Source organism: Ammodytes marinus (assembly GCF_949987685.1).
Source record: "Ammodytes marinus genome assembly, chromosome: 17".
In the NCBI taxonomy this organism is placed as follows: domain Eukaryota; kingdom Metazoa; phylum Chordata; class Actinopteri; order Uranoscopiformes; family Ammodytidae; genus Ammodytes; species Ammodytes marinus.
This window is the reverse complement of record NC_137221.1, coordinates 7,283,698-7,297,508: the sequence shown is the minus strand read 5'-3', so window position 1 is coordinate 7,297,508 and position 13,811 is coordinate 7,283,698.

Below are 13,811 nucleotides of genomic sequence, written 5' to 3'. Positions count from 1 at the left end.
TCCGCTACCTGTCCGTACTGTGTGTGCGCTGGAAAAAAGGTGTTAATACACAGCGTAGGCTCTGTAAACAGGCATGTTCCTAGCTACTGTTAGTATAAAATAATTTGCTGCAGCATTCAACACAAATACAACTTTTCTTTGATGTGATAAATTGGATTGATGCAGTTCAGTGAAAGTTCAGAGATTAAATCCCATCCTGAGGTGGGAAGTAAGGGAGTTCAAAAAAATACGGGAAGAACTGTATAATGAGTGCTAAAAATACGGGAAGCTTGAAGGAATGAGAGAGACTGTTGACATGTGGATGCAACGCAGGTTAGTAGAGCAGGTGACTGGTCTGTTCAAAGTTCATTCACTGGAATGAGCTGGGGCATTAGTAAGTGAGCCCTTATTGACACTCAACCTGTTTAGATTACTCGACTGTGCAATGTGGGTTTCGCAATTTTCTTTTTCTTTTCTTTTTTTGCTGTATACAGGTAATCTTATCTCAGAAATGGGGTCCCATTCTCAAGAAAGAGCGTTTTTCAAATAACAACAGTATGACACAAAGTTTGCAGACAGACAACAACAAATAAGATTTTGGCAAATTTGTTTTCTTGCAGTCACAGTAGATAAGAAGATTGAAATCCCGAGGCGTTCCCAAGCCAGTGTAGTGATATAATCTCTCTCCACCTAGTCTCCACCTAGGTAATTACTTTTAATATGGCCTTAAATAACTCAATAATGTAATTTAACTGACATACTTTTCAACTAACAAGACAGTGGAACAAACAAAGAGAATATGGAGGCCATGACCCATAGCCTTCACCCCAATTAGCTGAAGAACTGAACCACATATTGCCTGTACTGTAGAGGTTAATGATATCACCGGCTTGGCTATCATCCTTGGAAATTATCTCCAAGGCCTAGGGGTTAAACGTTTACATCACTGATAAAATGAGAGATTACCATAACTCTTAACCTTCCTTTTTCATGTTATTAAAGTGTCCGTCTTCCTTTATCTCACCTAGCGTCCACATTCCTGACATAGTTTCTGCTCGACTTTGTCCCAATTCCCAAAGCGTCTGTCAGTGTTGGACCGAGGCCTCCACATGTCTGCACTCATCGCTGAATACCAAGCTCACAACACTGTCTGAAACATGGACGGTCCAGACAGTGCAGCTGCAGTGGAGGGCCGTTGGTCTAACAGGTGCTCTGTCCCATCACGTGAGAGATTGTAGATCACAGAGAGACGTGTGAGAGACTCTTATACTAAACACTAAACAGCATGACTGTTGGAAACCAAATGCTAATGCTACCAGAATATTTCATACTGTCTTAGCTTTACATATAGAACATTTAACTTGCAAAACACAAGGTGGCTTTATTGCAAAAACGTGTCTAGAAAACAATACTAAGCAGCTGTCCCAATCTTTAGACATTGAGTCAGATTGGAGTAATGTAAGGAGTAACCTAAGAGGCAACAAAATGAACACCTCCAACTTCTCCTATTACCAGAACTGAGCCAGTTATACTACTCACGCCATGTGCAGAATGAAATATTATCATCGTTCATGGCATAATGAATAAGAGTTTGTTTGGCTGCACTGTATGTACAAATGTAATATTAAACCACATGTGCTGTTGTGGCCTGTAACCAAGGGTGTTGCCAAATCAATTGATTACAACTCCAAAGGAAGTTAAGCTAATCTGAATTCGAAGGCAGCATGCCAAATAACTTTATTTGCACTCCCTGGCTTATATCATTACATTTATGTTGTAGAATTGACCTATTTTTACCATTACACGTAAGGATGCACCAGCTTTTCTTTGAACTGTAAACAATAGTTCAAGATTTGCATGCCTCTTTTTAATTTTTAATTTTCTACATTCATTCATTGTCATAATTTATCTACATGCACTTTGCCATTGTTTGCACTTTGTGGTTAGATTTTAAAATGTATTTTGTAACAATAAATCTTATCTACAAAGGATGTTGTTGAAGAATGTTCAAAGCTCAAAGGATTGTGTTTGAATTGATTACTTTCTTGTTAGAGATGTATGAGATGCAGGCAAAACCACAAGACAGAACATTGACGCTTGTATAGTTATTAACTCTGTGCCATTGTGAAAAACTTTGGACCTATGCAGTTTTGTGGTACGACATGCTGCCCTGTTATTGCTTTTACTCAACCATGACCAGCCTACATTTACGTAAACACCCCAGTTACAGTCATCAGCTAATTTGACCGTCTGTCTGCACTGGTCCAGTTTTCCATAGTGTAGGCTGCATTCCACAACCCCACCAACACATCTACGATAACATATCTCCTTCTGTGGTGCAGTAGTTCAAATGCCTGTGTGTGTGTGTGTGTGTGTGTGTGTGTGTGTGTGTGGGTCTTTGGGTGAAAGGAGCAAAAAATAACTTGTGGCCTGTCATCAAAGACACTCACACTCAACCACACACACGCACACACATACACCGAGCTACAGACACAAAAGGGAAGTGTTTACAACTTCTGCTATCACTCCATCATTCCTGAATCTCAGCTACTACAGTCTATGTGCGGCTCGGATAATGTTGCTATGCCCCCGTTGTTGAATAATATCCCTTCTCCCTCTCAGCTTCGGTGCTATCTCACTTGAAAACCAAACAAGATTGTGTGCACCTGCATTTTGTTGAAGGCAGCCGTTCCAAAACAAAAAACTCAAACTGTGTCAACAGTGAGTGATTCAGCTGACAACCGACACATCCTCAGACACGTTTAACCCAAACAACGCAGAAGATTATCGAGAGGAATTGTTTTAATAGCATGCAAAGAATGAAACTGAAAGGGTGTTTAACACATGAATCATTTTTCCCCAACTGGCTTTTAAAGCAATTGTTGGACATTTTGGTAAAAAAATAAAAAACACTGATTCCTGAAAGTCTTGTCATTGCAGTGACGATTGTAGGCAAACCAAGCCCCAAACTCAGCGATTTTTACCAGCATCCAATAAGGAAGTGACCAAAATTGTAGTACCTTCCGGTGGCCACAAGACTGAGTGGTACCAAGACTGAGCAATTTTTCTTTGACTCACTTGTTAGACAGGCCGTTTTCAAAGTCTTATTAAACCTATTTACAGCCTGGTCCACAAAACCATTCTAGTCTGTATGTTTAGGTCATATCTCCATGACAACACTGAGGGGGGTGAATTTTTTTCTAGCAGGCTAGTTTTTATTCTTTTGGAGGTTAAAATGTATTGGCGCAATCTCTTGAGTGACAGCTCTGCGCCCGTTCTCCCTCACTTTGCCTCGGAGGTATACGTCAGCTAGATGGGCGTATCTCCTTCCATCCGACGTGAGGCGGAGTAAAAATCTCACAAGATGGCGACGCGCATAAACCAGGATTATTGGATGCCGTGTGAATAACTGAGGTCAGCACAGATGATACATCCATATATTATATACTATCTATGAGGCAAACCAGTGGAGACTCCAGGAAGTCCCTGATGGTCTCTCACACCAGTCACGAACCCTGCATTCATTTCTATAAATCAGTTTTGGTACAGATTTAATGGAATACAATGTGTTAATAAAGAGTTTCAGTGGTGCTGGTCAGTGTATTTTGGTCAGAAATGAATTTGTCATTAGTTGTTTTTTACAGAAATGAATAGATAACATTATTGAAAATGTAGTAATGATTGAAGTCAATACGTAAGCAGAGATACCAAATATTAAGACTTAAAACTGGGCTTAAAGGCTTTTTTATTATGTGTGACACTCAATCCAATACCTGATGCACACCGGGCTTTTGCACCCACCATGCCTTTATAAGGGGCTATCCGGGACCCCATTCAGGCCAGGATGACCCTCCCTGCTGGGCCACGGTCTCGGGGGGAGAGGGCACTAGAACAACGGGGTCCACCTTAATCATCTACCACTCTGAATGGCCATTGGACCAACGTTCACAAGCTGCTAAAAAATATATAAAGGACACCCGCAGGGAACAGACACATGAGGGTGGGGATTGTGTCACCGGAACAATTTTAAAACAATGAAGGTAACGTTAAAGGGCCATGTATCAGGCTCCTCCTGGGTTAAATAATATAAGGCAGTGTCAGATTCTAATGGTAGCCTATCTAACAGTGTGTGAACTATCTTTGACATACAGTATCTCTAACACAATACTGAATATGGACTTCATATCTTGCAGGTGCACCAGCATCTGACAGCTGCGATGTACAGAGAGCCTTACTATACCAGCTGCCAGCTCGCAGATGTTACAGCAACTGTAAGCAGGTGTGACCCCACACCCCGCTATCTGTCTCCGTTTGACGTAAGACCGAAAGTGATAGAGTTATCACTTTTGAGGGCTTTGTTTTGCCAGTTCATTGTAACCTAAACAGTGTTCTTTTGGACAAAAATTGAAAATAAAAGTCCCTCCTTGTCAGCTTTTAAACAACGCATTTTCCATAATATTGACTTGTTTCTGTGAGTGTAGTATACACAGTACAAGCAGACAGTCTACTTTAAGATAATCGTCATTTGCAAACCAAGTGCAGCACAAAGTGAAGATCATATGTCTAAATCTCCAATAGCGTCCCCATGAGGCGGCATGGTTAATTCTAATCAATAAAGGTACAGTGGGTGGTTAACAATGTTACAATTTAACAGTAGGCTGTTCTAGCAAGTTGTTCTAGTTGCAATATACAAGAAATAAAAATGTGGAATAGCAAAATGTTTCTCCAAGAATGTGATACTTTTAATAATTGAATACAAATGTAATACTTGATGTCTACAAATTTAAATGGCAATCGCCCCCAAAATGTATTCCTAGACCGATTCAGTTGATCTGAAGGTTATTGATCTCAGGTGATTTGTAGAATCTGCTCATTTAACTGAAAAAGGTAATAAATTAATCGCAATTATTGAAAAAAATATGGATTTTTTGGCACTGGAAAGTTTAATATAACTAGATAGTGACTGTCAAACAAAGATAAAGGTTTTCTGAGTTGCTGGACACTGAGCAGGTTTTTCGGCTCCTCCTTGTCATACGTTTATTTAGCGATAACAGCAAAGACAGCTGGCACTGCTCTCTGTCAGTCACTGTACTGGGATGAGTGACAGCAACAGATAAGTTGCAAATAAGCCGATCATGAAAAACTATCAAAACATTGACAAAGTATGCTGTAACTGTATGCGCTCTCTCCTATACTTCAGGTTTATCGAGTCTTATGGCACGGTGTTTGTTGACTCTGGTATTTAAAAGACAAATTGGATATAATTAGTATTGGAGCAAGAGCTTTTTGCCATACCCATCATCAAAGTAATTGATGCACAAAGCCCACATCCTCCCTATAAAAACATGATACCAAACTTGTTTGGCTGGTTAAATTATCAGTGCTACCCTGCTATGGCTCTGCAGATGATCTGTGTTGCTTTGCTTGATTGGCAGCTAAAGGTGGAAGTGACAGTTGAAATCACATCAAACGGGTTTGGAGATCCAAAATGGGTGGAGAAATCTGGAGTCGAGAATGACCTCCATAATATTTACATATTTTTGTCTTTTCATGGGACTTTATGGTTCCCAAACACTGAATCATTGCCCAAATCTTTTATTTGTTGATGGCAATTTCCTTGGTTGAAAACCATAGTCAACCATCAAGAGCTTTATAGGCAAAATAAAGAATATGGATGTTATCTTCTTACAAAACTTGGTAGCAAGCTACAGTATATCTAGCAAAAATAGAGACATGAATATGACAGCATGTGCAACGGCATAATGCAGTTCAATCTGGGGAATCAGTGGTTTAAAGAATGAAATGAATTGATTTGACACAGCACGTTGTTGTAGGTATACTGACAGAAATCACAAAAATGTAATGTATTTCTTTGATTGTCAGGAAAACGTTAACACCTGGCAAATAACAGCTACCGCACCTTCCCTTTCAACTAAAAACGACGACTTTGGTTGATTATGTTACTGGCCTCTGATCGTTTAGGCCAAAACGTTACAGAATAAGCTCCCCTCTTGTAAAACACAATCGGATAACATAAAAAAATACGTCTGGCTGAATAATTCAACAAAACAAAGCAATCATTTTGTCTGATTTTCAGGTTAACAAACTTTTTTTTGTTATTCCTAGTATGATAGACAGATATAAAAAGGTTTGATAACACTTGAGCACCAGGCCTCTACTGCACCTTAAACTGTCTTTCACCTTTCCAAAAACAACACAAGTCACTCAGGTGTGATGAGACGCTGGCGTGCAGCAGCATTTATCCCAGGATTCACCTTTGAAAACTTTGATTCTGACGGTGAAATTGTTCCTATCTTCAAAGGGTATGACTTTGTTTTCTTTAACTCCCGAGTCTCTTAATGCCTTGTTAAAGGTACACTTCATCATTTTGGGTGTGTCAGAGAAGTGAAAATGTTTAAAGGTATATTCTCATGAATGAACAAACTCTCTTCACAGTAAAATTGATTGTTGTTTCACTGTTGTTGTTTACAGCAGCAGGTCCCACAGTTTTTTTTACAACAATATTCTAGTCTTACATTTGGTGCCTCAAAATAATTTAGTTTTGATTTATGATGATAGAATCTTTCAATTCTAAGAATTACATGTAGAGTAAAAATGTTTTGTAAACTAACTGCTGGCTCTGCAAATTTCAACAAATCCCCCTTCCCTGAAGAACCTTTAAGAATAACAAACAAAGCTGACAAGATTAATCATGTTGTGTTTTTTCTAAAGGATGCCATTTCACTATGCCCCTGTCATCCTGACAGTGGCGTTCCTATAGATAAAGGGTCAAGAGGCTAAGAGTGAACTGTCCCTCTTCACTGCGCCTGCACACACACACACACACACATACACAGTCGGCTTTGCATCCTCTTGTCTGTGGCTCTTGGCAAGTGAGCATGAAAGGGAAATTTACATTGATTTGTCCGGATGTCTGCATTGCACTGGCTTGAACGGTTGATAGGAGGTGTTTTCACTGAGGAGATACGGCTAGACTCAAGAACACAACAACACTGAACAGCAGCGACAGACAGGATACACTCAGCTAAACAAATATGGCCGCTGCATTGATAAATGTGTCACCATGCCATTATCACATCCCCTCACTCTGACAGTCCACGCAACATTTTCCTCTTTTTAACAATCTTGGAATTCCAATCCATCTTACGTAAGGGCCTATACCGCTCTTTAGGTTTGTCCTATCTCATTAGTAACACATTTTTGTAATAATACGGAAAATACAGCATTGTTTGTCAGTGCCTTAAAAGGAAGATGAAGAGGAACTGGGACCTTTCCGATTTCCAACCCAAGTCCACACAAACTGAGCTACAGTGGCAAAGCTATTTCAAATTAAGGTATAATGCTGTGGTTACGGTTTGGCTGAACTCAAGGTTAGGGAATGATTATGATCACGGCTAAACACTGACTGACGCCATGTTTCTACGTATTTGGTGTCAAATTTTCAGCAATTTTTCCAAATTGTAGTTCCGGCTTAAGTTCATGTGACTCTTTTCTCAGTAGGGATCACATTTCGCAGATTATTCTGAATATTTAGAAAACTATTGAGGAAGTATTAGGTTTGTCATCAAAGTATTGTGATGAAAAACTACCTTTAACCAGTTTAACCAAGCTGATTTTACACTCCATTGTTGATGGTGGTCTGGTGCTGTTGGTCATGACCTTTGTTGTCTGAGAGGTGGACACTGGGGTCAGGGGGAAAACATAAAGTCTGAAGGATTTATGTAGCTCAGTTAAGACCCCACATTGCCCATGAGAGAAACTCAAGCAAAGAGAGAGAACAACTGTTTAAAAAGGAGCATAGTTGGTTACACTGTGAGAGTTCAGTGGATTTAAGGTCCCTATATGTTTAAATATTTTGTTGATTCAAGTGGCACCTTTGGACAAAAGCAAAAGCGTTTATATAACAACAGCGCCTGCTGTCCTAAAGATCTTTGCTAGGGTGTGTCGGATGCGCTTGCATTTGATTTGGAAGCGAGTGAAAGAGAGACGGCAGGATGTATCCTGATGAGGAAGTGTATTTATATGTGACTATGTAAGATTAATAATGGCAATATGACGATGGTGAAGCAAAGCAAACTTTGATTTAGTACTGTTTCGGAAACACTGGCTTTTTTGGTCTGCCTGCTGTAAATCGTTTGGTCTGAGTTGGCGGAGCTTCGGACCCTTGCAAAGGCATAAATGAAAACTATATAAAAAAGCGTTCTTTTCGCTGATTGTCTCATTTGCTGTTTCAGGTCATTTATGATCAGCAGAGGAAAAGTGTAACTGTTTCACAAACAAAACTCATAGTCTCTTCAATAATTGGTCTGTCGACACAATTACTTCATAAATCCCATGTGAAGGAAACAATGTCTCTTTTTTCAGCCATTAACCAACTGGAAAGAACTGGAATTCCTTTGCACAGGAACCGAGTTCAACCCCATTTCTCAGACTCAAACTATTGTGCTAAACGCTTGTTATTCACTGAACCTGAAAGGGAAAGGCCAGAGGAAGACAAGAGTCAACTGACAAAAGGCTGAAAGAAAAGAGACGAATAAAGAGAAGAGGAAGAAAAAAACGTGTCCAGGAAGGTTAGAGTGCAAAGTGCCAGCATGGGGTAAAGTAGGATCAAGTGGGCTCAAAGCACAGCTACAGTGGGCCTGTATCATTTCTAATTCATGTTTTATTACCATAGGTGTAGATTTAGGAGGGGACACAGGGGACGTGTGTCCCCCAATAATTGAAGAGATACATTTGTCCCCCTCAAAAAGTGAGGAAGACAACCCTATTCCCCCCAAAATAGGTCAAAATGACAGTTCAGGATGTTGAAACACTTACATATCCTTCCTAGTTGTTAATACATATTTCACAATAATTTCAAAATGTACACTCTTGAAATATAGCCTCCAAAGGATTTGATTCTCGGATGAAGAGACCAGTCCATTTTGGGGCGATTTACATATAATTCCATTCATTTTCTGTAGGGTTAGGGTTGGGCTAGGGTTGCTATCTCCCACAACGAAAGTCTGACGCTCATGAAACTTACTCCACTCATTAACACCTGTCATGCAAATATACACACCAAAGGATTTGATTCTCGGATGAAGAGAAATCGATTTTGAGAGGGGGTGCTTTTTATAGCAAGCCAGTCTTGGGCTGTCATTTTCTCTAGGATTAGGGTTGGGCTAGGGTTGCTATCTCCCACAACGAAAGTCTGACGCTCATGAAACTTACTCCACTTATTAACATCAGTCATGCAAATATACCCACCAAAGGATTTGATTCTCTGATGAAGAGAAATCAATTTTGAGAGCTTTTCACAGCAAGCCAGTCCATTTTGGGACAATTTACATTGAATTCCATTCATTTTCTGTAGGGTTAGGGTTGGGCTAGGGTTGCTATCTCCCACATGGAAAGTCCCCCACTTATAATGTGTCCTGCCCCCGATGTTTAAGCCTACGCCCTTGAGTATTACACCTACATATTGCTAATAATGAGCATAGGTAGATGAGGCACTCCCCAGTACTAAAGTCAAAGTATAGATACTCCTGGTCAAATATTATTCAAGTACAAGTGGAAGATGGAATATTTTTAGTATATTATTTGAGTATTTACTTTTAAAAATACTTACAGCAAGGCTAGGGCATCAGATTGATATGTGAAGTGACATATATTCTTCCAAATTATGATGTTGTAAAATTACATCTTAGTCATCGATCATCATATAAACTTACAATCATTACAACATTGGAAAGTTGCATGTGGCCAATTGTATTTAAGAAAATTATAAACCACCAGCTGACGTCAAAGCTTTGCTTAGCCTTAAAGTAACAAGAAACAACAAGCTTCTTAGAAATGTGATGGATTCAAGTACGATTGTTGTCTTTGAAATGTAGTTGAGTGAAAATCATAAGTTCCAAAAAAACAGATACTCAAGTGAGGAACAAATCCTGAAAATATGTACTGAAGTTCGTTTTCTTTGTTATTGCCACACTGATAATGAGTATGTTTCCAGTGAGAATGCTTTTGTGTTACTTTAACACCTCGGCTTGCTTCACTTTATAATTGCCCTGACTACTTTCTCTCTGGGTGCGGTGAGCTCACACCAGTATCCTCTTGTTATTTCAACACATTGCACCACACTGATGATACTTCAGATAAACCAGAGTGAGGTCTCACCTGATCTAGAGATAAACCCGGAAAAATACCTGAAATCCTTCAGTATTTATTGTAAGTCGTAAGAATAGAAAAATAGAGGCAGGAAAAGGAGGATACAGATGGTATCAGGTTAAAGCCGTTATCATGAGCTGTCTTTATCCCAACATAACCTGCAGAAAACACATTTAAAATAAACACAAGTAACGCAACAGTCATTCCGTTCATTCCACATCTATCACAATGAAACTGCCATGAGGCAGTGTCAGAACTAAAATATAGTAAAATCACAGAGGTGGAATGCAACTAAGCATATTTACTCACATTTCTTGCTACTTCATACTTCTAATCCACTACATTTCAGTATGAAACATTAGTCGATTTATCGATAACTTGATTGACAAAAATGTATTTTGACTATTTTGATAATTTCATTTTTAATGCAAATATCAAAATCCACTACAAATATCAAAATCCACTGCAATCAATTTATGAATAAAGTAGAAAAATACATACTTGAATCCACAATGAAAATAAAATGTATTTACATTCCCATACAAAATGAGCTTGACCTCATCCAGCAACACTGCTTTTACAATAAGATAGTGATAGTAGAACAGTCACATCTGCATTGAGTACTTTTACTTATAATACATTAAGTACATTTGCATGATTTGCCTACCTTTACGTAATGTTTTTAAATCAGGGCTTTTTCTTGTACCAGAGTATTTTTACTGTTTTCTATTTGTACTTTTACTTGAAGTAAAGGATTTGAATACTTCCTCCGCCACTGTAAAATCACAGCTAATCCAGCGCTTTGCACATAGCAGAGTCACTTCTTCCAGCTCATTTGATCTGGTGAATAGAAGCTGATGCCGTGTTTGTTCAATACAGTTCACTGTTGCTAACGTCACGGTTCACATGTTTTGTTTACTGGATACGAGGTAGGTTTTCTTTAAGGGAGAAGTTCACGATTTTTTAGTTAGATGATAAGATTGGTTCCACTTTGATGCTACTGTCCAAAGGTAACACAATATATCTTCCATCACCTCTAAAGCATCTTTGAATAACACATTAAGTTATCTTGGTTGTTTTTCTCTGACAGAAATAGAAGCACAAAAACACATTGCAGGGGGTGGGGTCGTGCTTCAGATTATTTCTTGGTCGAAAGCAATAACTCAATGAGAACAAGGACATTTTCTCCATTATTTTGCAAATTGTCAATTTCATGTTGCCTTTCAGTTGAGAAAAAAACGCATCCATCTGCATTTTAGATTTTTAAAGAAATGCATGTTAAATTATTAGGTATATATTGACACATTTTCATATCTATTCAAACATTTTTACATTATTACAATGAATTGTAATACAAAAAATTATTGTTTAAATGTTATTAATCAATTGGCAAAGTTACACTGATGGATATATTTAAGTTAAAAAGTTTATATTATGTTTAAGTTAAAAGTGTAGCCTATTTACCTGCAGTGTCTCCTTGCCCATGTTTCCTTATACTTCTGTTATAAAAACAATTATAAGCAGAAAACATACAGGTCTAAAAAATATTGACCTTTGGAGATACAATGTTTTTCACCTTCTGATATAGTTCAAGACTCCATTTGGACATTTGTTATTTCAAACTTCTATGCAGGCAGAACCTTACAAACAGTGTTATCCACATTCCTCATCTTGGCCTGATGCTGGTGTCATGCACACACACACAACACACACACACACACACACACACACACACACACACACACACACACACACACACACACACACACACACACACGCACACACACACACTAACCCCTCCCCTTACTCAGGTAATGAGCTTTGGAAAAAGCCTGGCTTTGCATGACATATTTTCGGAAAGTGCTGGTGACACACCGCCTGTTTTTTGAAAAGGCGCCTAACTCTCTCCTAATTCCTGACATGTCCCCCTGAGATCCCGGGCAACAACACAGTGGATCAAAGCTGGAACCCAAAGGTCACAGAGTTCAGGCCCACAGTGAGTCTATATTAAAGCCATCAAAGACACTGCGGAAACAACAGCTTTACAAACAAACGCAATAAAATGGATAGTTTCTAGCGGTCTGGCCGTACCGTGAAATAACTTCTTGTGTCAGAAAGCTAATGAGGTCAGCTCTAATATAAGGAACCAGTCTCTTCTCTGTCACGCTAATCCCATAGCGGTGGGCCTGCAGCCTGACAGCTACACACCCCAAAACACTCTTAACTGCTCCATTACCGCGCTGCCACGGGCGGCCCGCGTCGACAGACAGCTCACTGGCTAATCCTCAGGCTCGCGGGAGGTTCAAGAGTAAAGGCACCGGGGATACCCAGAGGGAGCAGGGATGAGAGATGCCATAAAGCTTCTGATCTGTATCACCCTTGTAGAAGAACTCTTGAATTTTAATTATGTACGAATAGTCTTCATTCTTAATCCAAATGAATGGAGAAGTGCATGGGGTCAGTACTGATACTTAATGCCTCTTTTGCACAATCGGTGGGAGAACTTGCAGAAAAACCTTAGAGCTGTCATATAATTCAATAAATGACACCGCAAATTCCTAAGATAGATAGATAGATAGATAGATAGATAGATAGATAGATAGATAGATAGATAGATAGATAGATAGATAGATAGATAGATAGATAGATAGATAGATAGATAGATAGATAGATAGATAGATAGATAGATAGATAGATAGATAGATAGATAGATAGATAGATAGATAGATAGATGAGAAGAGGCGAGGGAGATGGCACAGAAGGTAGTAATGCCACTGAACTCAGTCACATAGACGGGGTTGTTTGTTAGGACAGAGAGCAACCCGGTGCAGCTTGTAGGGTCTGGTGGCTCCTGGCATCGTTCCTTTACCTCCACACTGTGAACAGCGTCCCCTTCCTCTCTCAGCATCCTCTCACTGCATCACAGTTTGTTTGTGACAGCTGACAGACCTCCCTGCTGCTCTGAAAACTTTCCATCAACTTCTCAGCGCTCAGGTTTGAGTGAAAAGCAACGTTTATTCATGTGGATGAATCTGGTTTTATAACACGTTTTACGAGTGTGGTAAGAAAAGTCAAGCAAACGGTGATATAGTGTATAGCATCAGGTTTATTTTCAATCAAGAATAGCAAGAATTCTCCGCGGAGAGGTCACCGGTTCCAACACACGTAAGTATGTTACAAGAAGTGACAATGTTCACTCAAAATCATGGACTATTTAAGGACATGGTAGGAGGCGGGTAGACAGGTAAGGCTGGGTGGGGGGAAGGAGGGGAAGGCAGGTTGGGAGGCAGACAGGTTTTGAGATATACATTCATATTATAATCGTGGGTGGGGCAGGCTGCCCCAGAACAGCAGGAGGCTGTCTGCAGGAACATTGTCACCTTTCAAATGTATAGTCAGGCTGGCTCCACTCGGGAGATTGAGGGGGATGGTTGAAACTACATTTCAGTTAGTTTCACTAAAACACATTCAATGTATGTTTTATACAGGCCTGTAGCAAATGTTTCCTATTTCATTAATAAGCATTCTAACATTTGAATCCAGACATACATCATATGCAAAATCCGCCACCACACGAGTCACTTCAAGCGTTGTAAACATTAGACCCAAAAGCCTCTGTGGAACATTATACACATAGCAGGTGGAGAGTGAACGAGCTAGCT